Here is a 23,861-nt window from a genome sequence, read left to right on the forward strand (position 1 = left end):
AGTTATGACACTGGCTGTGGATTCAGTAGTTCATAGTTATCCTGCATGCTCTATGAATATCTGGATGACAGGAGATGTTGGAGTAGTCATTGTCCTAACCTTCTGCGTCTCAAGGGACTGGAATTTTAATCAGGAACTTAGAGCTTGTTAAGCTCAGTTAGAAGACAACACATGCCTCCCTGGGAAGATAGCTTGGAGCCCCCAAGAAGAATCATGTCTTTCCAATGATCTTTGCACTATGCAAATTCTTCAGTGAGAATGAAAAGAGAGCAACTTGAAAGCTCAGAGGGGTTTAATGTAGCTTATTTGATCTCATAATCAGAGCTACAGTCCATTCCAGCACAGGCCAAAGGGCAGTGGCGTCCTAAATACGGAAAGGTTGTCTCTCTATAGAGAAACATATCTGAGTACACAGAGGCAGTTTAGCTAGAAATAAATCAAATAAGCTCTGAGCAAAGGAACTGGGTATAATATTGCCAAAGCAGTGTACTCAATGAGAAAAAAAGTCACCAGACTAGAAGGAGAGTTTTCTGGCCATACCTTACCAATATCTAAGGAGATGAGTGAGTTTCTTGTAGGGCTCTTAGGACTCACAGGACCTAACTAAAAGAATATGACATGACTTAAACATACCAAGTTGGCTGACTAACCAATCCTCCATCATCATTTGGCCAATGGAGATAAACCAACCAGCCCAGTGCTAGGCAGAGTTGATGGAAGGTAACATAGAAAAATTTATGAATTAAAAAGTCCTGATACAGACATTTGGAGTAACACTCTGAAACACTTTCTGTGGCTCATCAGGTTGGATCATGGTATTCATTTGTTTGCTGAAAAAATTATTAATGTTTATTCTGTAAATAAACTATCTTTTTTGTTTGTTTGTTTTCTTACATTGTTGGCCTAGAAGTTGAGGGAGTACTACCACCTTATTTGAGTTTACAGTGGTAAAGTTTCCCCAGGTTTCTGGATAAGGGGCTATGACTCAAGCATGAGAAATATGGAATTCCCATTAAAGCTTCCTGGCCTTCTCAGAAATCAGGATTCCATGTAAAGCTTGAGAGTGCATTAGATCATGCCTAAAACTCCCTCCAGCAATGCAATTGTACATATCAAGAATCTGAACATTCTTAAAGAATTTCCTTTTATGTCCAGTTCAACATCCGAGGGGGGAAAAAAAAATATTGGCAGCAAAGCTCGAGGTCAAGAGAAAATGTAAGTACAGAGAGGCCCCAGCCATGTTAGTGACAGAGGTGATTTTCACATGCTGTTTGAAGCAGTTCTCTATCATGAAGAGCTTGAGCCACCATGCCTAGCCTTCCCTGAATACCCCTCTCTCTGATGTAAAAAACAAATTTAGTTAAACCAGGAAAACAAAAATGTTCTTACAATAAGAATCAATCCACACAAACACATATAGAATGAAAAACTATACACACATATTTATGTTTAAATAGATGGGTCATGGTTACAGTGTGTGGCAAAAGTAGGTTTACAGTTGTGAGTATGCAAGAGTTTATTCTTGTATTATGTTTATTAATTATTGTATTATTTTCCATACAAACAACTGAAAACTTAACTTTTACCCCACCCTGTGTTTACATGATTCTATTACTCTGTGACAACTTTTTCCCCCCCCAAAGATTTTATTTATTTATTTTTAGAGAAAGGGGAAGGGAGGGAGGAAGAGAGGGAAAGAAACATGGATTTATGAGGGAAACATCGCTCAGTTGCTTTCTAAACATGCCTCAACTGGGACAGGGCCTCAAACCCAGGCATGGCCCTGACCAGGAACACAACCAGTGACCTGCTTTGTAGGGCGATGCTTAACCAACTGAACCACACTGGTCAGGGTGCTATGAAAACTTTTTACCTGGATCCTAAAGTACTTAATAATTTAAGATTTTTTTTCTTTATAACAATAAATGTTGTCTAATTCACTTGCTCATTCCTTTGTTGATGATATTCAGTTTGTTCTACTTCTTGCTATTATAGAAAAGAATATCCTTGTGTTTTACTATGAATGAGTATTTCTGTGAGACAGATCTCTAGAAGTAGGTTATAAGGTCAAATATTAGGCTTTCTTTAAATTTTGGTAAATATCGCCTATTTTATGTGTTGGCCAAATGCATTTTCTGTAAATGACCTTTTGTATCCTTTGTCCACCTTCTCTTTCGTTACTTATGTTTTGCTTTTTCAAATGTAGGCAGTCTTTATAAATTGGGAATCTTTAAAATATGTTGTAAATATTTCCCTTAGTCCATAACTTATTTAACTCTGGTTTTATTATTGTCTCAAAGGATTTTTGTTTTTATGAGGTCAAAGTGGTAAACTTCCTTATATGACTTATGAATTTTGTGTATTGCATAGGAAAATATTGCACAACGGCAGAGTTCTCAATTTTTTAAATATTTTTTCCAAATACTTTATAATTTGTCTTAACATTTATTCTCTTTAATCTCTCCTAAGTGTATTTTTGCTTATGATAAGAATTTATAAGTTTATTTTCCCCAAAAGGATAACCAAGTGCAATTGACTGAGAAATCTTAAAACACTTTTACTAATTAGAGATGACACTTTAACTCTCAATATATTACTATACTCCTGTATATTTATGGGTTTTCATTCTATTTTTCACTATTAATGTTTATTACTGTACCAAAATACAGTTTTAATTGCTTTATATTATGGTCTACCAATTTGTAGGTCAAATCCCATCATTCTTTTTTTTAAAAAATTAACTTGCTAAGAATTGTTGTTCTTTCTTTCATATGTATCTGAGCACTAACTTGTCAACAACTTTACAATGCTGAGGCTTTCCATTGATAAATATGGAATAGCGCTTTATGTATGTTTTTAAGTATCCTTTTTTAAAAAATCTTTTAAAAGGGTATTTAAAAATCACTTACACACTTTTCATTTGAAATCATTTTAAAATATTTTTCTATTTACTCATTTGTTATTGAAAATGAGATCCCTTTTACCATTGTTTTCTGATTGATGTTAAAAAAGCCACTGATTTTCATATACTTTTATATCTGATTATCTTACTATACTCAACATACCTTTTTAAATTATAATTTTTCTTATCATCCTTTGATTTTTTTCTTAGTGGAAAACCTTTCTATATATTTCTCAAATTAGTTGTTGGGATTTTAATAGAACTTCAAATTCAAGTTTTTTTTTAGAGCAACCTATTAACACTCATCCTTTGAGAGTGTTATAAACTGAAAATCTGTGTCCCCCTCTACATTCATATGTTGAAGCCCTAACGCCCAATGTGATGGTATTTGGAGATGGGGGTCTTTGGATGGTAATTAGGGTTAGATGACTTCATCTGTCATCTCATATGACAGATGTCTCATATGAGTTTGGTCCTCATAATAGGATTTATGGTCTTATAAGAGGAAAAGGAGATTCTCTTTCTTAAAGTATATACCAAAGAGAGTCCATGTGAGGACATAGTGAAAAGGTGATCATCAAAAAGCCAGAAAGAGTTCTCATCAGACCCTAACTATGTTGGCATCCTGACCTCAGACTTTCAACCTCCAAAACTATGAGAAAATAAATTTCTGTTGCTTAAAACACTGATTCTACAGTATTTTTTATGGCATTCCATGCTAAAACAGCCTACATTATGTTAGACATAGTGGAGATATTACTGGGACCCTAATGAGAAAACATGTAACTCTTGTTTGTGAATTGAAACGTATAAGTTCAGTCCTGACCTGTGTGGCTCTGTTGGTTGGGCATCATTCGGCCAAGGCAAAGGTCAATGGTTTGATTCCTGGCCAGGGCATATGATTGGTTGTGGGTTCGGTCCCTGGATAGGATGTAGGTGAGAGGCAACTGATCAATGTTTCTCTCTTACATTGATGTTTCTCTCCTGGTCTTTCTTCCTCCCTTCCCCTTTCTCTAAAAAAATAATAACTACAATCTTTTAAAAACTTACACATTCAATACTTTGACATTAAGGTTTGCTTGTTTGTTTTGGATACTTGGGTACAGGCCAAGTACTATATTATTTTCCTAGTAGGTATATTCTACTCTTCATGCACACACTCACACAAAGGAATTCTTAAATTTAATGGTTGTTCTCAACTTCTAATGCTTGTCAACAGACTATCAGTGAAACTTACAATCAAGAGAAGGCATCCCAAAAACTAAAAAAATAAGGACGAGAAGAAATCATTTTCAATTTCATTGCCAGAGAGCCCATTTCTATTCTTAGTGAGCCTGGGTATTCCATAGAACATCCTCTGGGTCAGGGTTGTTTCTCTGACATAAGGAAACACTGCAGCAGACTTCCTCTGAGTAGCCCAGCCCTTCAGCTTGCAAGACCACATTTCCTGTAGGAAGAAATTCCTGAGGCTGGAATTCTTGCTAACTTCCCTTTCCAAAACTGATTGCTTCATATAGGGACATGTGCTTCCTCTTTATCTGTAGGTCCAAAAAGATATGTAAACAATTTTGAGGTGATCTTCTTTCTCCATTTTCTTTCCTACAAGCAAAGGGCTCATTTCCTTCAACTTAATTTGTATATAGGAAATTGGTTTTGGTTTATAGATAGAGATAAGGGAGACTTATGAATAAGATGTCATGTTCTATCTTTATCTGGATCAGTGTGTAGGTTTGCTCCCTGAGCCACTCATGACTGACTGTGGCTGCCTAGAATACTGCTTCCAGAAGAGATCTAAGGCTGCCTCTACCCATGATCAGGTACATATGCCATAAGCATGGGAAGGAAAGTGGTGGGATTCCTGCCAAGCATTTTCCATCTTTGAATATAGTTGCATTTTTGTTGGTAAACTTAGTTATATAATCTCAAGTTTTATTTATTTGTAGCTATCCTACACATAAAAGAAAAAAAAATTTAATTTTTTTAAACTTGGATCACCAAAGAGTTAAGTGCTTTTAAATCTAATAAGCCTTAATGTTAAACATTTAGTATATGAATGTATATCCTAAATAAACCTTAAGCCAGAATACTACATTTTATAAACATTCAATTGCATAATAGTGATTTTCCTTACTATCATTAATAGTAGCAGTGTGGTAATATAACTAACAATTATAACTTTCAAAATCCAACTTGAGGAGAATCAAGGTGGTGGAGGAGTGAGTGCAACTCACACTGACCTCTTGCCAGGACCAATCTGGAATTACAACTACATTGTGGAGAAAGCACCTGGAACAAACAACTGAACAATAGAGAGAGAAGAGCCTTTTAACCTCAGACAGAAGAATCAGCTTTAGCACAACCTCACTGGTAAGGAGTGGGGTAGAGACTCAAGACGGTGGCGGGGGACCCATGGGCAGCAGCACCAGAAGGATATAAAAACGGCCAGCGGGATCTCCCTGAGAACAGTGGGGTCTAAACCATAAGCGGGGATCTCCAGCGTACAGCACCAGAGCCCAACAGCCAGCTGCGAAAAGCGGCAGGGTTGCTCTCTACCAGAAACAGGTGGCTGGACACTCAAAGAGCCATTTAAAGGGACAATACATATATTTTTCCTTGCAGTCACTTACCCTGGTCTCCGGCAAAGGCGGGGGGCAGAGCGGGCTACAGAAGCCAGAGGAGAGATTGGGGAAGGAGGCTTTGGGAAGAGAATAGAGAGAATAGCCAGTGAGATCCCAGTGCTGACTCCTCCCCCATATGGCAGCAGACGTCTAGTTCAGGCAGACCACTCCACCGATTGACAGGAGTGTGAGAAGACCCAATAACCTCACTCCAGGAGGGACTCTGCCCTGCCCTGAGCTGTCTAAGCTGGCCTGCTGAGTGCAGAATGACTAGATTAACAACTGAAGGAGACAACCACAGACAGTAGATTTCCTGGAACTCTTGAACAGAATGCCTAAGGTCACACAGGATCAATATCTGACATCATCAGAGGCAGATCCAGAAAGAAAAAACAGTGTCCTCCTACCATAGAAGTTCACACCACAAAGTCAGGAAATCAAGACAGATCAATTTAAGAAGCAGAAGCAAAAGAGAAAAGTCTCAAAAATAATGGGAAGACAAAGAAATACTCCCCCTTCCAGTCAAAGGGAAAGAAAGAATCCCCACAAAGAGAACAAAGTGATGGAGGCAAGTAAACTATCAGATACTGAGTTCAAAACAATGGTTCTAAGGAAGCTCAATGAGCTCAGTGAGCTCAGAGTGAATTACAAAAAAATACAGGGAAACTATGAGGAACTTATGAAAACTATACCAGCAAGAAAAAGGACATGGAAACTACCAATAAGAGACAAGAGGAAATGAAGAATACAATTTCTGAATTGAAGAACACAGAAGGAATCAAAAGCATGCTAGGTGAAGCAGAGTAATGAATCAGCAAACTGGAGAATAAGGTAGAAAAAAGTTCCCAGAAAGAGCATGAAAATGAATAAAGACTCAAAAAGAATGGATAGGCATTTAGGGAAATTCAGGACAACCTGGAACGTACTAATATCCATATAATAGGAATACCAGAAAGAGAAGACAAGCTAGGGATAGAGAACCTGTTTGAAAAAGTAATGATGGAAAACTTCCCTAATTGGAGGACAGAAAAAGTCACACAAGTCCAGGAAGCACAGAGGGACCCAGTCAAGAGGAACCCAATGAGGCCCAATCCAAGACACATCATAATTAAAAGGACAAATATCAAAGACAAACAGAGAATCCTAAAGGCAGCAAGGGAGAAAGAGGTAGTAACATACAAGGGAGTCCCGATACTGCTAGCAGCTGACTTCTCAATGGAAACACTACAAGCCAAAAAAGAATGGCAAAAAATGTTCCAAGGAATGAAAAGAAAAGGCCTGCCACCGAGACTTCTCTACCCAGCAAGACTCTCAATGAAAATGGAAGGCAAAATAAGGAGTTTCCCAGACAAAAAGAGGCTAAAAGAATACACCTCCATCAAACCAGCACTGCAAGATATGCTAAAGGGACTGCTTTAACAAGATGAAGAAAAAGAGTCTATTAATACCCTTTCACAGTCACCAATACTTGATATTACCAATATTTTTAATACTTATCAATCTGATGGGAACAAAGATGTGTTATTTTAATTGCTACTTTATCATTCATCGAAACTAGATCTGTTTTTGTATATTTCTTGCCTATTTCTATTATTTTTAAAAGGCTTTAAATGACTTTATGGTATTCTTTATCCATGTTTTGGTTAAATGTTTATAGAATTTTTCCCTAAACCCCCCCCACCAAAAAAAATTAGATTTAAGAGCACTTAACTCTTTGGTGATCCAAGTTAAATTAACTCTTTAGATGTGTTGCAAATAATTTCCTATTCTATTCCTTGTCCTTTAACCTTTTTTATATGTATATTACTATATAGTCTTAAATGTTTAATATAGTCATAGTATCAATATTTTACTTTATAGCTTCTGGGTTTGAACATTTTACTTCAGAGTAAGAAAAATATTAGTTTGTATTTTCTCCTAAAACTCCTTAGATTTTACATATTGATTTTTAACTCACCTCAATATTTTTTGTATAATGTTGAAATAGGGCTCTATATTTGTTTTGTCTCAAGTAATACTGGTCCATGCACCTTATTTGTTGAATAAGCCTTATTTTCTCCATGGATTTGAAATATCAATTTAATCATATATTACATTGTTAGACAGATACATACATCTATTTCTAGAATGCTCATTTTATTTCATTGATCTACTTGATTATTTCTGTGTTGGTGTTATGTTTTAATTTCTGAGACTTTATAATGGATTTAAATTTTTTAATATTTTATAATGGATCCTGACATTTAAAAAAATAAAATTAATCTGCATTAAAAAAAAAGAAAGAAGGCACTCCTACCTTTTGTGACAACATGGATGGAACTGGAGAATATTACGCTAAGTGAAATAAGTCAATTGATGAAAGACAGACACCATATGATCTGACCTATAAATGGAATCTATTCAACAAAATCAACTAACGAACAAAATAAACCACGGGCATGAAAACATGGAGCAGACTGAAAATGACCAGAGTGGATGGGGAAGGAGTACAATGGGGGAAAGAAGGAGAAAGGACTAAACAAAGAACATGTATGGATGACCCATGGACATGGACAACAGAGTGGGAAGTAACTGTGAGAGGGGGGCAGAGTGGGATGGGTGGAGGAGAGCAAAGAGGGAAAAATTGAGACAACTGTAACAGAATAAACATGATTTAAAAATCCAACTTGATATAATACTGGGTGGCAATAAAATATGAGCTAGATATTTTCAGATAAAAATAGAAGACTTTATTTTCACAACATGCCAAGAAACTAAGACCTGAGGAAATAATGTTAATGTTGTTTATTGTAACCAATGGTCAGTTTTATGTTATTGAGTGAATAGGTCAACCTAAAAGTTAGACTACAAAATATTTCAGAAACGTTCAAGAAAATTGGCTTCCCGCCAAGATGGAGGCATAGGAAGATACATACACTCTGCATCCTTGCATAACCAACAAAAAAAAATTTAAAAAAAAAAGCAACCATAACTGCTAGGAAATCAAACTGTATGGAAGTCTGACAACTAAGGAGTTAAAGAAGAAACATTCATCCAGACTGGTAATAGGGGCAAAGACAGGGAGGCAGGGAAGAGAGGACACGTGGCAAGGAGGTGGCTGGAGGACTGGGAGGGTGAGACAGTTGCTGTAGGTCCCACATTTGCATGCAGATAAAACAGGGAGGAACAACAGGGGAGCAAGACAGACCACGCAACCCAGGGTTCCACCGCAAGAAAAAAAAGCCTCAAAACCTCTGGCTATAAAAAGCTGTGGGGGTTGCGGTGGTGGGAGAAACTCCTAGCCTAGCAGGAGTGATTGTTGGAGAGACACAGGATTCTAGAACATACGCTAAGCCACCCACATGGGAATCAGCACCAGAAGGGCCCAATTTGCTTGGGGGTAGCCAAGAAAGTGACTGAAAGCTGGCCAGGAGCCAAGCAAGTGTCATTGTTCCCTCTTTGACCTCTCCCAGACATAATGCACCAGAACACACTGAGGAGGGTTGCCCTGCCCAAGTGAATATCTAAGGCTCCACCCTTACAATGTAACAGTTGCACTGAGACAAAGAAATATGGCCCAAATGAAAGAACAGATCAAAACTCCAAGAAAAGACCCAAGTGATGAAGAGATAGCCAAACTATCAGATGCAGAGTTCAAAGCACAGGTAATTAAGGTGCTCACAGAAATGGCTGAGTATGGTAGCAAAATAGAGGAAAAAGTGAAGGCTATGCAACGTGAAATAAAGCAAAACATACATGGAACCAACAGTAAAGGGAAGGAAACTGGGACTCAAATCAACAATTTGGAAGAGAAGAAAAAACAAGAATTCAAAACAATAGGAACCTCTGGGACAACATTAAATGTTCCAACATCCAAATCATAGTGGTGCCAGAAGGAGAAGAGGAACAGCAAGAAATTAAAAACTTATTTGAAAAAATAATGGATAACTTCCCCAATCTGGCCAAGGAAATAACTTCCAGGAGATCCAGGAAGCTCAGAGAGCCCCAAAGGAATTGGACCCAAGGAAGCACACACCAAGGCACATCATAATTACATTACCCAAGATTAAAGATAAGGAGAAGGAGAGAATCTTAAAAGCAGCAAGAGAAAAGGAGAGTTACCTACAAAGGAGTTCCCAAAAATCCATCAGCTGATTTCTCAAAAGAAACCTTACAGTCAGGAAGGGGCTGAAAAGAAGTACTTGAAGTCATGAAAGGCAATGATATACCTCAAGATTACTCTATGCAGCAAAGCTATCATTTAGAATGGGAAGGCAGATAAAGTCCTTCCCAGATAAGGTAAAGTACTTCATCATCAGCAAGCCCTTATTATATGAAATGTTAAAGGGACTTACCTAAGAAAAAGAACAAGATCAAAACTATGAACAGTAAAATGACAACAAACTCACAACTATCAATGACTGAACCTAAAAAAACCCAAAAACACACTAAGCAAACAACTAGAACAGGAACACAGAAATGGGTATCACATGAAAGGTTATCAGTGGGGAGGGAGAGAGGGAGAATCTGGGAAAAGGTACAGGGAATAAGAAGCACAAATAGTAGGTACAAAATAGACAGGAGGAAGTTAAGAATAGTATAGGAAATGGAGAAGCCAAAGAACTTATATGTGCAACCCATGGACAGGAAATAAGGGAAGGGAAATGCTGGTGGGAGGGTGGGTGCAGGGCAGAGAGCGATAAAGAGGTGAAAAACAATGGGACAACTGTAATAGCATAATCAATAAAATAGACTTAAAAAAACAAAACAGTGACATGCAGCTCTGGACACAGGGGGCTCACAAGTCTGTTCTTCAGGCTGATATTTTCTGAAAAACCTGGTAGTTACTACAGATTATAAAAAATACATATATGGTCAGCTTTGGTTTGGGAGATTATTATCACAAGAATTCAAGTCACTATTTACCATATCCATATATTTCTAACATTTTGTTTTTATTACAGACAAGAAATCATTCCTTCTAATCTCTCACTACTGTCACTCAATTTGTCTATCACATTAGAAATATTGTGCAAGCATAGAGAAGGGGGAATTAATTTGGAAAAATTAACTAACAATCATCCTACCAATCTATTTCCACAAACCATTAAGAAATGCATCAAGCCATTCTCCAAAGAAGTTCACACTAAAATTTGGGCTACAAAATCAACATTTATATTGATACCATGTTTTTATTAATTTTCTAGTTTTTAAATAATGTCAAATAGACATTTGAAAATGTGTTTTCGTGAATTTTAGTGTTATTTCTTTCTAATGACAGTATTTCTATCATTGTTCCCCACTAAATACTTAACATTACCTTTATAAATAAAAGGGTTAAAAAATGAGTTCTTAGACTTTGTGACTTGCTTTGCATTGGCCAGCATCTCACTGAGGGTCATACCTCTAAGGACTTTCCCCACCGACCCTAAAAAGAGATTCCTGCTCAGGTTAACACATGGATTCTTTTAAGTTATGAGAAATAACTTTTCTACACACTAGTCAAACATTTATAAAAGATTTCAATTCTTGTCATATCTCATCAGGATAATTATATGCTTAGTCACACATATTTCTTTTGTTATGTCCTTGAAGCATACCAATAGCATACCAATATTCAGAAAATACAAGAAATGTGTTGAAGCTCATATAGTGATACAATATAATGAATGTACAATTTTACTATTTATTCATTGGAGACAATGACTTTGGAGTGACTAGAGAATCAATGCCCCTTCTAACATGTTGTATTTTACTCATTAACACATTTAACAAAAACATACTGGAGTATTTAAAGATTTTAGACTTAAAGAAATTCCTTAATTTCATTTTCCTACAATTTTTAAAAAATTACCAGTAGTTTAAAACACAATAGTGTTCTGAGATGTGTTCTAAGACACTCAGTGGAAAACCACAGATAGCACAGGACCCTAGATATGCTGTTTTTTCCTGTACATAAAAACCTATGATAAAGTTTAATTTATATAGTAGGCACAGAAGGAGATTAACAACAATAGCTGACAATAAAATAGAACAATTATAATAATATTCTGTAATAAAAGTTATGCGAATGTGGTCTATCAAAATACCTTATCGTACTATACTCACCTTTTCACTTAAAAGCATTTTTTAGCTTCTCATTGGCTTATCTCATTGGCCAGCATCACTACTCTGGTGCTTTGTGGCCATCATTAAGTAAAGTAAGGGTTACTGGAACACAAGACTGTGGTAATACAACAGATGATCTGGTAACTGAGATGGCGACTACAGGACTACCAGATTCGGAGCGTACAAAATTTGTATACACTGGACAAAGGGATGATTCACTTTCAGGTGAGATGAAGCTGAATGGAATAAGATTTTATCAAGCTATCTAAAACGTATGAATTGTTTATTTCTGGAACTTCCCATGTAATGTTTTTGGACCATGGTTAATTGTTGGTAACTAAAACTGCAAGAAGAGAAACCACAGATAGCGGGGCACAGGGGACTGCTGCAATCTGTTCCAAAAGATGTGGTATATGTAAGAAAACTGTAACAGTTCTACATTTAAACATGAGAGCCTGAAAACCACATAGAAATATATCTGAGCAGCTCTGCATCACTGCAATACAGCTTGCTGGTTAAGTTTATGGTGTTTTCCTACAAGCCCCAGCCTCAAATCCCACCTTGACAACTGTCTAGCTGTGTAGCCCAGTACAAGTTACTTAAACATCTTTGTTCTGGGTACTCTCATATATAAAATGGGGGCGCTAACAGTAACTATGCAGAAGGTGGTGTGAAAATTAAATGACTAAGTACATGTAAAGCACTTAAAATCATTTCAAGGACATAATAAACTTCATTGAAAAAACTGGGAAAAATGATGCCAGTGTTTTGGCGAATAGGTGATTGTGTTTAGGAGCATGAATTAACAATAAAATAATTTTCTAAAATTGGAAAAGACATAACCAGGGGTGTAATATTGAATATTTCCAGTCTTTTGATTCATCTGGTCTTTATGTAGTAATGTCTTATATGCTATATAAACTCTGACAGATTTTAATGCCTCTCCTTTTTTCTCAAGATTGATCTCATGAGATTTTAAGGGGCATAGGCTGGATGACAAATGAACTACTACGACAGATTTTTTTAACCACTGTAATAATTTCTCAAAAGAGGTATAAAATGCAAGGGCTTTATAATTTTTTCTATCAGATATAATGGTCTCTTTTGATACACAGTGTATTCTCCAGTTATCCTTTAGGTCATACACTGAGTCTGGTAGAAAGCAAGGCACTCACTGCAAAAATTGTGAAGAATTATGATAGTTATATATGTTACCTGTATTAAATGGTATCATTTATGAAGCATTAAATATTATTACTTAATTACATAAATAATAAAGCTATGAGGTAAAATAATACAATTTAAGGGTTACCAATACTATTAGACCCATACATGGTCATAGCTTACAGTACAACATAGTACCATAAAGATGGAACATTAAAGATGGAAGAGACCTTAGAATATATATAATCTAACCTCCACAGTAATGTGGAATTTCCAGTAGTGAGCATAATAAATTAATTTAGGAAAATAGCAAAGAAGTCACAGAATTTCAAGAAAGAATCCCAACCAGTTTTCTTTTAATGTATTCCAAACCACCTCCTTGTTACAAGGTTGAACATTTTCCCCTCTATATTAATATTGCTTGGTGATTAAGTTGAATGATGTTTTATTTTATAGATGGTGGGTAGAAATAATAGGTCATCATTGATTAAATGCTAAATATCTTTCTTGGCTCATTGCCTGTATATATTTTCAAATGATTTATTGTACTGAGATTCTCAATGATTTGTGTCAGCCATTATGCAAAGTGGAAAGCGACTTAGCTGTGAAGTTACAGATGCCATTAGTTTCTCCCCATAATAATTTAGCAGAATAGAAATGGGAGTGAGGAGTTTTACAAATTTATTTTTTGGCTGTAACCTTTCTTTTTGCATTGTTGCTTAAAACCACACTGTCATCTTGCTTCTTTGAAACAAACCCAACAGATCATATCTTTGCTGTTGGCACTTCTTGGAGTTAAGCATTTAAAAATACCAGGTTGAACTTTAGCACTGTCAATTCTAACCTGAGCTTTAAATACCGTGGCACTGCAGGCAAATGGTATACATTTATGTGAAAGAAAGTGGTTCCAATATTTATCTTGCTAATGTGATTTTTATGGATGAGTAGAATGCACTCAGTGTCTCATAGTCATTTAGTCCAAGGAAGTGCCTTGTGGGACAGGGATATTTGGTGCTTGATTGAGGATGGCTCCTTGAATATAATCCAAACTGCCTTGGCATTTTATTAAATCCTGCAAATAACATTATATTCTGCTTCAGTGCAGTGACATATCAAAACCAGGCTGCTTTTCCAGGAACTTCTATTAATGTTATAAAGCTTTAAAATGTCTCTCACAGAGGACAGAGTGATACTAATGAGAAGAGCTTCAGCACTGGCAAAAGTTACAGTATGTCAGGTTATTTAAGGGATCACGTTAATACTTACCTTTTGTTTTGAGAACCACGGGTACTGGAATTGAGCAGCCCTGGTGAATTGCCCTTCCTTCCTTCCCTTTTCAAAAATCCCTTCTTCCGGGCAGGCAATTAGCAGTTCCTTTCTCTCTGAACAGAAAACACACTGAACACCACTTTAAACAGTATTTGTCACACTATGTCACTATTATTTATTTCACATCCATTCTCAATGGAGTGTGGTGGTAACAGGGTCCCCGTCATCTTTATTCTACAGTGCCCCCTACACAACCAATCATCAAGATCTACCTTGAACTATTGATCTGCCAACTTTATCACATTCCTTCAAATTAATTTTTTAAAAATTAATATGAGTCACAATAGTGAATAAAATAAAATATTAAGGAAAGGAGGAGTAACAGCTCATGCTGCTACAACCAAATCATGTAAACGACATGGACACACATATACACTGAATTAGGTCCGAAGTTCCTCATCAGAAATCTTGAAATAGCTGTATTTCAAAATTCAGAATTTTTAATGAGCATTAGAATATAACAGCCTGTAAATGGCACATTATTAATATTTTCCAAATAAAGCACATTAATGATAGAAAGAGAATAAATAAAGAGGAAATGGCCTCATCAATTCAGATTAGGTTTTGTGACTAAATGAGTTTACCACAAACTTATGAATTTTTCTTTTTTTGTTTTCAGAGTCTTTTGGAATTTGGAATTGTGAGTGAGGAATTGTTAACATGTATGATAAAATCCATTTAGTGCTTTAAGTCTATCTCTTTGAATGCACTCCAAACTGAATTTAGAACAAAGTATTATTCTTTTTTACAAAAATACAGTAACAGAAAATAATCTTCATGTCTCATTTGAATTTTAATCTAATTTCAAAACTTTTAGTCCTATAAAAAATGTAAACTAATCTGTATTTATTTATCTTGTCAGTAAATTAAATTAGTTGGAAGGATAAAAATTGACAAAAAATAGTCCCTGAAAAGCTTGTGGATCATGATCTTATTAAATCAAAGAGTAGAGTAGTAAGAAGACTTTCTCACTGTAATCATTTAGAAAACTTCAATTATCTTGGAAGGCAAAAGTATTAATTCACAGAGGTTACATGATTATATATATATATGTTGTGACCTATACTTACACTTAAAATTTTTACAGTGAACCTGTTTTAAAATGTAGGTTTTGTTGTTATTCCAGTATGAGAGGCCAACAGATCAGGAGACAACGGCCACTGAAAAGGCAGTTAAACTCACAGTTCCCTAGAGGTGGGGATATGCCACACCATGTGGGGCCATAGAGGGAAGTACCAGGTTAGGTCAGTCGGAGGGCACAAGGGGAAATGTAGGCATTTATTGTTTAGGATTGTTTAGGATTGGCTGGTTTGAATAATTTCAGTGAGCTCTGGGACATAAAAACTGTCCTTTTTTTCTGGTATCTGGCCATGAAGTGATTAGAGCAGGTGTGACTCGGAGTATGAGAGCTCAGTGAAGGAGATGGTTGGGGTGTGGGCTCTGGATTGGCTGATATGCATATGAAAGGCACACTGAAGAGCTGTTTGCTATTTCTAAAAATTAGCTAGCCTTGAAAGGATAATCACTACAAGTCAGCAAGTACCTAAAATATCAAAGCATCAAATATAGAAACTAGAAAATGAGGTTATTTATAATCTACAAATGTACAAAATTAACAAATTTAAACCAATGATGAAGAATTTCTTTACTCCCTTTATTAGTTTTATTTATTTTACTATAGTCTTCTCTTCATTGCAAGAACAAATATACTGAAGTTATTAAATAGGTAATAAAACCTTATCTTCATTTTTAGTTTAAAACCTGAATTATGTTCAGAACATGATGGTTTTAGCATACAGTGCATCCTCAAGACATAATTTTCTACCCTCACCATTTTTTCTTTCCCTGCCTTTTATTCACTTATTTACTATTTATTGAGAACCCACTACGTATAATGCTAGACACTAAAATGTACCTTTTAATTTTCTCAGAAGGGATTAACTAGCTAAGAAGGACAGCAGATACTCCATAACCATATACAAGATCGACTTTTTGGCATCCTTAGATGCCAGGAAAAAGTATTGGAAGGAGGCTCAGTATGAATTCAAGGGCACGTCATATAAACACATTTAGATATCATTTAACTCAGATGAATTATATTTATTTGGATTTCAAATCTTCTGAGGTAGAAAATAAATAGAAATTTCTTTTAAAAATTTTATGTGACATATTGAAAATATACAATACAAAGAAATTTATAGACAAGATACAAAACAGATCTCAAGGTTTTCATTATCCCCATAAGATTTCGTTGTATATATTGAGTACCTACTGTATGGCCAAAAGTCTTTGCTGGGAAACTCAAGTTAATGCATAACACTATAAAGTATGAGTAGTTCAATGATTTTGGACTTTCTTGGGTAATTTGTATTTTTTAAGCTTTCATTCAATAAAACATTTATTGGTATTTCAAACAGATTCAACTATTTCCGAATGTGATCAGTTCAAAACCTAATACCAAGTGAGATAGAAATTATGGGCAAAACAATGCTATCCTTGCCTATTATGAATGTAAGGTTAACAACAACCACCCTTCAGGCACAAAATAGCTGTACTAGGAACAATTCTGTGGTCAGAGAGGTCACAGCTCTCTTCATTCAGCCTTGTGCCTGCTGGTGCGAGAAGGCTTCCTGTGTCCTCAACTTCAGCCTTTGCACTCTCAGTGTGTGATAGTCCATGACCAAGGGTAGGAAACAAACAGCAGCACCTCCAGAGCCTTCCTCCCCCCACTCCCTCTGCTTTGCCTTCCTTCATTAGTATAAGTGCCATGTTATCTCCGTTGCAGATAAATAATTATTTTTGTCAATATAAAATCCTAAGTCTAGGAGAGAATTTAAGGGAATAGCTAACATCCTTTTATTTACATATGATTAACAAAAATTATATACTGATATATTTAATTCAGAAAATCAACTTATATAGTAAGATTTTTAGAACAATAATAGTATTTGTTCTATATAAATTATCAATTCATCACAAGTGCCTTCATAGATTTGTCATAATGATTTCCAAATAAAGACTTTCTTTGAAACATTACCCAGCTACACTGGGGACTACTTTTTAACCAATTTATCTTCATTTATCTTTTGTAGATAACTTCTCTTCTTTTTTAATAATTCACTTACTGAATAGACACAGCATTTTGCTCTTCTTTAATATCATGTTCAATATTAAATTACATGTTGCACAATGAAACTGAATAAAACATTTTTCTAATATCAGTACTTTCTCTAAGCTATTTTGGCATATATCTTCCAAATATGACAAATTTTCCAATAAAGATGTATCTCCCTGATTACTTGAATTTTTTGGCTAGACTGAGATGGAAAAATAGATCTCAATGTTCTTAGTTTCATTTTCTAATAACTTTTGCTTTCAGTTTCTCACTTACGAAAGGAGTCATATGCTCTTGTGCCTTTGTGTTATTGCACAGATGCCATCTCAGTGCTCAGGACAATGAAGGCCCTATCAGTTTTCAATTCTGGCAATAACGCTAAACTTTAAATCAGGTCGAAATCTTTTTTCACTTAAAACTTCTTAATATTAGAGAGCTAATGCTGTTTTAAAATTCAGATTAAATGATGGCTTTATCAGTGCCTGGCCCTTAAGATCAGTCGCAGTGGGATTTAAGCTTTCAGAGGATCCCTCTCCCACCTACCTGAACCGATCCCCACCTTTACATTAAAAGCAGTTTGTGTGGGCTCAGCAGTCTCCAAGTGTGGCCTGTGAACCACCTGCATCAGAACCCATTGCATTATTTATTAGAGATGCTTATCTGGTGGCTGCAGTGAGATGAAGTGTCCCCCCAAATTCACGACCCCCCAGAACGTCAGAATATGACCTTATTTAGAAATACGGTCTTTACAGTTGTAATTAGTTAAGATGAGGTCATACTGAGGTAGCATAGGCCCTAAATTCAATGACTGGGATCTTCATAAGAAAAGGATATGCAGCAACCAAGAAATGCCAAGGGATTATCATGAGCCACCAGAAGCTGGTAAGATGCAAGGAAGGGTGCTAACCTAGAGCTTTCCAGGGGAAGCAGTCCAGGCGGCACCGTGATTTCAGACTTTTAGCCTTCAGATTGTGAAAACAAGTTTCTGTTGTTTTAAGCCACCAGTTTGTGGTAATTTGTTATGGCAACCCTAGGAAAGCGATAAAGTAGCCTTACACCAAAAGGACTGAATTCTGAGGGTACAGATCAGAACCCCACATATTTACAAAAACCCTTAGCTGTTTCTGATGTTCAGAATACAGATATTGTAAAAGTGATGAAGGTATCTGTGACAGTTAATTTTATGTGTCAACTTGAGTGGAAGCATTTTCTGATATTTGATCAAACTTTATTTTGTTTCTGTGAGTGTTTTTGATAAGATTAACATTTAAATCAGTAGACTAAGTAACTCAGATTACCCTCACTAATGTGGGAGACCCTTATCCAATCAGCTGATGATCTGAATAGAACAAAGGCTGAACCTCACCTGAGTAGGAGGAAGATTTTTCTGCCTGAGAGCCTTTGAACAGGGACAGTGATTTTTTTTCTTTCCTTTGGACCTGCATCAGAACATTAGCTCTTCCAGGGTCTCCAGATTGCTGGATCATACTGGAGATCTTGGGATTTACCAGCCTTCATAATTGCATGATCCAATTTGTTATAATCAGTTATGCATTTTATGTCATATACACATATACATATATGTATATACATGTACATATGTAATATACATATATATCTATATGTAAGTATTCATACATCCTATGGGTTCTGATTCTCTGGAGAACCTTGACTAATACACCCACCTTTACATGCCATTATCCTGGGGTAGATGCTTTCCTATGTTGTGAGCCTGATTCCCACAGAAGCTGCTCTTGCCAGAGTTACCAAAAACCAGAAAGTGACCATATTCAGTAGTTTTTTTTCTGTGTCACTCTCTTATTTGAACTTCCTGTTGAGGGTTGCCTCCTTGAATGACCCCTTTGGTTCTGTGATTCCACATCCACCATGCCCATCATAACTTTTGCCTGTTGTTGCTCTGTCTTCTTGGCAATCTCCTCCTTCTCTACACATCCCTTAATGTTGTGTTCCTTCTACCAACTCTGCCTAGGAAATTTACTCCTGTACCTTAGCTTTCAATATTTGTCTATTCCGACACTTCCTAAATCTTTATCTCAAGCAAACATCACTTCTGAGCTTCAAACTGCCTCTTGGATAATTCACCATCAAATAAGCTTTGACATGTGCAGTACTGAACTTATTGTCTTCTTCCCAAGTCTGTAGATCTGCCTGTTTTTCACTCGTGGTTGGTACAGTGATCTACCCTTTGCCAAAATCAGATATTTGGCAGTTTTCCTAGACCAGGTTGAAAGCTATTTTCAACCTTTTTCATCTCATGGCACATATAAGCTAATTACTAAAATTCTGTGGCATGCCAAAATATATATTTTTTGCCAATCTGACAAAAAAATAGGTATAATTTTGATTCATTCATGCTGGACAGCTATTGTGTTGACTGTTGTCATTCTTCTTTATTGGATAATCAAAGGAAAAATATGTCAGTGCCTCTCACTAAATAGTCAGGTATAGCATGTTCTCAAAATTCTTGTCGCATACCAGTTGAAAATCACTGTCCTAGATTCCTCCATCTTCCTTATCTGCTCATCTAACTAACTGGTAAGTCCCATTTATTCCAACTCCTAAATAGTCCTCAAATATGCCCAGATCACTCCTCCCCAGAGCCATTACCTTAACGCAGGCCAGCAGCATCTCTTGCTTGGATGGTTGCAGAGGATCATGCTTGTGTTTCACTCTTTCTCTTAGATATGACCACCTTCTGTCCATCCCCCACACATGTCACTCTTTAGTTGCTCACCACTGACTTGGGATCAAGTCCAGACTCTTTGTCATACTTCTGAGGCCTGACCTGACATGGTTCCTGCTTTCCTCCCCAGTGTTCTTTCCCCACTTCATTAGCACGTTTGTGCTCCAGACACTCTGAGCTTCTTTTAATTTGCCCAATATTCCATGTTTTCCCTTCTCTTTCAGCCTTTACACAATTACTCTGAAAAATCAAGGAGTCCTAATTTATACACCACATACATGACTCTATTTCTAACTAAAACTGTGAAAACTTGAAGATGAAATATAACCTTGTCCACCTAGCTTATCAGCATTATTGAAGTTTATAGGAGCACAGATCCTTCCATTAGGTAGAGGAGAGATAGTAAAATACTGAAAGATAATCATCTTTGTCCTCTGGAAGCTCAGATATTTGAAAAAGAATATAATATACCTCAGGGAGTTGGGAGAGATACTTGTGTAAAACTTTAAAATACTGGAAAATAAAACATTTTCCAGTGAAATTTAGAGTATTACAATGTGCAAGTACGAAGTGCAGAAGAAAAAAAGATGGAAAGATTCAACATACCAGGCCAGAGGAGTTGCCTTATGTCAGACCGTGAAGGCTTAAAGGGACACGAGTGAGCACCTGTGAGAGGGAGACGGTAAAGAAGAGCTGTAATAAAGAAAATAAAACAGGTAGACTAAAGATTAGAAGTGGGTAATTTACACACAAAGTTCAATAAGCTCTAGTGTGGTCAGCGATGTTTAAGAAGGTTTTATTTGTCAAATGATATTTAATTCAATGTACTTGTATATTAGATTATAACTAGGACATTAACTTAAAAGTTGTACAACCATTATCACCAAAAGGCTACAAGGTAGTGAGCTTATTTAAATTATAAATAGGCCACACCAGCTAGTGAGCTGATTTAAATGAAATTATTAAGCAAGTAATAATAAAAGGATACAGAGATGATCAATTATGAAAGCCTACTCAAATGATCAAGATTGAGGCTCAGTAGACTAGAGCATTATCCTAGTCTAGTAATGATAAAATGGATAATAAAATGAACAAGAAGGGGGAAAATAGATGACATATACCTAAATATTTAGATTTTCTTAGTTTCTGAGCAGTAAAAGAAAAGAATGTATTTTATGTGAAATAACTCTTAGAGCAAAGTATGTGTGTGTGATATATACACATAATCAGTCGATGAGATAAAAGCTGGGTTAAGGAAAGATCCATGATGTTGCTGGATGCAAGAAGTACATTCTCCTTCAGATGAACAGAAAGGAGGAAATTGGATACTGTGGGTGAATCACACATTTACAAATGAGGGTAGTGGCCAAGGGTTTAGTGTTATGGTGTTTTTCCTCACAGTAGCCAGCAAATTAAGAAGGGTAGGCATTAAAGACCAGCTATTATTTCAATAAAATACAGATCTTCAATCAAGCATATCCACAATACTCTTCTGTCAACAGCTGGAGAAAAGCACAACATGATACTTAGGCAGAGATTAGGGAGACAGAGATCTGTCCGGAAAAGTCCAGCCATTGTTACTATAACAAGACCAGTTCACACAATATCAATGTAATTTGGCAGCCAAGGAGAGAGGACTGGAATGCACATGCATGAACAATGAGGGCTTCACAGTGCTAGTCAGTGAGGGGGTGGTAGATGCCATGAGTGCACATGTGTTCTGTGTAGCCCTCGCACTCAAAATAACTGAGCAAGTAGAACAACAAAACTACATCAAATTTTGCATTAAGCTTGAACATTACTCCACAGACACTACTTGGATGACTCAGAAGGCCACAGCTATGGGCAACTGGTGATTGGCAGCTTCATCACAACAACACTGATCATGCATCACTTTCTCATGTAGAGGTTTTTGGTGAAACATCAAATCATCCAGGTGACAGCCACGCTGCAGCCCAGATTTGGTGCCCTGAAACTTCTGACTTTTCCCAAAAGTAAAATCGTGCATGAAAGGGAAGATATTTCAGACTGTCAATGAGATTTAGGAAAATATGACCAGGCAGATGATGGCTTTTGGGAGAACCGTGTGAGGCCCCAAGGTGCCTACTTTGAAGGGGACTGCGGTGTCATTGTCCTATGTACAATGTTTATTGTATTTTGTATCTTCAATGTCTCCATTTTTCATATAATGTGGCTGGAGACTTTCTGGACAGACCCCATACATTTAAAGGGGAAGTAATCCAAGAAAAAGAAAAAAAAATGTAATGCAGGAAGGGAATAAAATAAAAGTGAGAGTTCTCATTAGTTAAAAAATGTGTGGAATCCCATGCATTCATGGGAAAAGTATTGGTCATAAATGGTATTATCATCAGGGGGGGGACACACTTTAATTGATCAAATTAATTACACAAGGGCAATAAATTGGGTTTTGATAATTCTACATAAGGCTTCAAAATACTTTCCCATTCACTCTCAGGTCAGATTACATTAGTGGAGCACTGTCATTCCAGCCCTTTGATACTGTAATAATTAGTATTTATACAGGGTGGAATAAGGATGTAAGACATGAAGCCTGGGAAAGCAAGCAGGCTGCAACTAGGGACTGCCATGTTATCATGCAAACTGAGTTTTTACTTTTAATTTCTATTTTCCATTTATAGCAAAATCTATGATTTAGTTCATTTCATTCAATGAAATAACAAAATTCATAGAATTTTGAAATCTGTTACTAACATTTTAAAAACGTATCCTAAACCCAGAATGGTTCTAAATAGGTACTTTGAGAGAGCTCAGGGAATACCACCATTTCAGATTTAATTGGCTTTCAGACTTTCCCATCTAAATAAGCCAGCATGCGATTAGTCAATGGCAAGTTTCACAATAATTTAACTGGCAACGTGGAAGCATCAGCTTAAAACTCATTACACCAAGAGCTACAACTGTCTGCTTTTCTGACTTGTTATTCATCATCGTACCTTCCATAGGTTCTTTTAAGTCACGGTTCTTTTAATTTATACTTCTTTTCGCATTTACTAACTAAATGAGCCCAAGAAAATGAAAAAGAAAAGAAGTTTCAAAAATCTCCTCTGAAGGTTCTTTGAGATTCAGAGTTACACTTCACAGAGCCAGGACTCTGAGTAATCTAAAATAAGAGCTGGTAACAGAGGCCTGCCAGCTGCTACACATTTACTAGCTCAGCTATATTTTCCCCCTCTGAGCTGAACAGTTATAAAGGGCCACTCTTAACCTTATTTGGATTAAAATTTATACCATTCACACAACAGGATTTTTTTGAATTTTGCATCTTTGTTTTCTTTACTTGGTATTTATATTGTAGCTAGATATCTGCTGTCCTGTTACCCTGTTACATATTAGAGACTATTGGAAAAAGAAATAAAGTTTGACCTAGTTGCTTGTCAGAAAGATGAGATGAAATTTAATCTTTGTGGTGAAAGATCTATAAATCAGCAGCTATAAAGCACATTTGTACTTTTTTATTATGTCAAGTGTGTTGTTTCTTTAAAAAATTGTAATATATTGCAAAGGTGCTGAAGTCCCCAAGCCTACTCCGTGTATGGATATTCTTTAAAGGGATTCACAGGATTCAGCATATAGTTGTACTCACAGCTAAGACTTAAAACAGCAATGTGTTTAGGATAGACAGTGGATCATAGCTCAAAGGCACAGTACGTGGGAACACATGCGCAGGCATCCTTTTGCTTGTCTCCTTCCATGGGCGTTCTCTTCCCCAACAAGAACAAAATACACCAACATGTGCATGCTGTTTCTACCCAGGGGAGCCCACTATAGACTCAGTGTCCAAGGTACCCTTCTGCTTAACGTGTACCAAAATTTCAGATACCCAGAAGGAAGGAAGGTTTTCAGTATAAACCATGTTGTGTTGCAGTCTGGGTACAGAGAACTACCCTTATTGTTCCCAAA

The 23,861-nt window shown here is 36.4% G+C and overlaps 1 pseudogene; it reads left to right on the top strand.

The window, feature by feature from the left end:
• Positions 1-11,756: 11,756 nt before the first annotated feature.
• The window catches only part of LOC129063192 (DNA methyltransferase 1-associated protein 1-like), an 84,033-nt pseudogene continuing 71,928 nt past the window's right edge, over positions 11,757-23,861 (top strand).

This window comes from Pteronotus mesoamericanus, unplaced genomic scaffold (assembly GCF_021234165.1).
Source record: "Pteronotus mesoamericanus isolate MK-2021 breed Mesoamerican mustached bat unplaced genomic scaffold, CSHL_Meso_final scaffold_85, whole genome shotgun sequence".
Lineage (NCBI taxonomy): Eukaryota > Metazoa > Chordata > Mammalia > Chiroptera > Mormoopidae > Pteronotus > Pteronotus mesoamericanus.